Genomic DNA, 2912 nt, shown 5'->3' on the forward strand with positions numbered 1-2912 from the left:
TTAAAGGGACCAGTATTGAAAACTAGAGAGGGAGCTAGGGCCCAACTAGTCTGTGTATCTCCTGGAGGGAAGCCAGCAGCTGATGTAAGAATTTTAAAACATTTTTATAGAATTAACTTTTTTTCACTTTTCGGTTTAATTATATTTCACATTGAGGTTGTTTAAATAACTTGAAATCTGCAAATAAAAAATTGAGAAATTCCACAAACTTTACTGTGAAATAACTATATATGTTACATCACAATGCCCAAGCTACTATACTAGAAATGCGTCACATCAAAACGCCGAAGTCTATTTTGAGAATTTTTCTAAATTGTGACCGTTTTGAGGTTCAGCCGACGCTTTTCAACATTTGTTATTACTGTCGATTTTTTGTTAAACGAAACGGGTTTAATTATCAAAATTTATCTTTTCCGGCTAATTTGTATTTGATTCTGTACTACAACTTTTAAGGACAGTTCTTGTTTTTCTAAACAATTTTTAAACAAAAATTAGAGAACAAAATTGGCTTGACTCAAATTCCTCCTATCCTACTCTAAAATGCATAACCTTGTGTGTAATCAAATTTTTGCTTTTAAAATTGTTCTTTAGCTGTCCTACGTGACAGTAAATATGAATAAATCCTACCCACCTCTCCTTATTTATACTTTCATTAGAATACATTTAGATACTATGGTATGATGGATTTGGAAACATGATTAACGAAAATATCGAGATGCACACTACAAGGGAGTTTGTGCTCAAAAATATTTTATTTTATAACTTTTTTTATTCTATACTCTGTATTCTGTATTCTGAAATTTGAAATATGTGTCCTGTATTCTGAAATCTGAAATCTGAAATCTCTTTTCTGTAGAGTTAAATCTGAAACTATATATAATAATATTTATTCTTTATTCTTTGTTTTGTTCTGTATTATATTCTGAGTTCTGTATTATATTCTGTGTTCTGTATTATATTTTGTGTTCTGTTTTATATTCTGTGTTCTGTATTACATTCTGTGTTCTTTATTCTGTATTCTGTTTTATATTCTGTGTTCTGTATTATATTCTTTGTTCTTCTTAATATTCTGTTTTCTGTATTTTATTCTGTTTTCTGAATTATATTCAGTGTTCTGTGTTCTGCATTAAATTCTGTGTTCTGTATTATATTCTATGTTCTGTATTATATTCTGTGTTCTGTATAATATTCTGTGTTCTGTATAATATATTCTTTGTTCTGTATAATATTCTGTGTTCTGTATTATATTCTGTGTTCTGTGTTCTGTATAATATTCTGTGTTCTGTATAATATTCTGTGTTCTGTATAACATTCTGTGTTCTGTATAATATTCTGTGTTCTGTATTATATTCTTTGTTCTGTATAATATTCTGTGTTCTGTATAATATTCTGTGTTCTGTATTATATTCTTTGTTCTGTATTATATTCTGTGTTCTGTGTTTTGACACCAAACAAAAAACAGATTGGATGACGATAAAAGATTTAATACGACCTCAGTTCTTACTTTTACACCAAGGAAACATTTTTATCTCAATTTTTTTTAAAGTATGAAAAATCTTTTCTGCCAAATACTAAACTTGAAAAATATTTATTTATTTTATTTCTAAATCTTTATAAAGCTTCTAGAATGTACGATCTAAATACCAATAATCTGATAACAAATATATTAAATACTATCAAAAAAATGTTCATAAGTCCTAATTGTATCAAATATTATTTTACCAGATAATTAATAGATCTGTAATTTATTCATCATAAAAGGATAAGACTTCAGAGACGACTGTTCGGGATTTATTATGTTTTTTTTTAAAATCATTCAAAAACTTTTTAGAACTATATATAACAAAATGGACCAAGCTTAACCTTCAGTTTGTCGAATCTAAAGAGTTTTTAGTCGTCATTGAAGTCTCATCCTTTGTTTATCTATTCCTATCATTTTAATCAAATTTTCTTTAAATATTTTCTGAGTTTTCGAAAAGTTTTGTTATTTTTCTTTATCATTCTCCAGCTATTTTGCCGGATCATGTTCAATTGAATTAAATGAATATTTAACTATACGTACGCTGAAACTCTATAGAAGGCGCCATTATATCTTTTAATTAAAATTAGGAATTTTAAGCCCAATCAAAATATTTTTGGTTTTGGTAATGAAATTTCAAAAATATTTATCTCTTTCTCTGTTTTCGAATCGTGAACTTAAATTTTTGTATTTCTAGAATTTGTTTTGTACAGTTTTTTCATTTCTATTTTTTTGAAAAAATTAACATTTGCAATTTAGGAAAAATAACACTTAATTTTTTAATTTGTTTGGCGTAAAAAAAACAAAGTTTGGTATTTAGAATTTAATTTTTTTTTTGAAATTTAGTAAATTTTTTTCTTTTTAAATTGAAAATGTTTAACAATTTAGTAAAGAGAATCATAATCAAACCTTTACTTGCTCCGCTTCAAATGTTGCAGACAGGTCCTTTCTATTTATATACTTTGCTTGTTTGTCTGTCTATCTGTTAGTCTGTTTGTATCCAATAAACGTCAAAACAGCTTATCCGATCGGGCACAAATTTGTATGGGACCTCGCATGAGTCAGGGAAGGTTTATGGATGCTTAAAATTTTAAAAGTTTGTGTCCAAAAGCTTTTGTAAAATAAAAAAAATGTTAAAAAAAATTATTGAAATCTTCGAAAAAATAGAGGGTGTCCACGAAGCCCCCTAAAAGCCTAATAGGTAAAATAAGTTCTTAGAGTTGGCATCCTGGGTCATCTGTAAGTATGAAAACCTTTATCAGCAAAAAAACGAATACACGATTTGATTTAGCCAAAAACATTGTCTCATGGCATGAAAGTGGTTGAAAAGGGCAATATTGTTAAAGAAGGAAAATTCAGCATTTTTTGGTCTGATCGTTTCATGGAAGGAGGG

Source organism: Eurytemora carolleeae, unplaced genomic scaffold (genome assembly GCF_000591075.1).
Source record: "Eurytemora carolleeae unplaced genomic scaffold, Eaff_2.0 scaffold27, whole genome shotgun sequence".
Classification (NCBI taxonomy): domain Eukaryota; kingdom Metazoa; phylum Arthropoda; class Copepoda; order Calanoida; family Temoridae; genus Eurytemora; species Eurytemora carolleeae.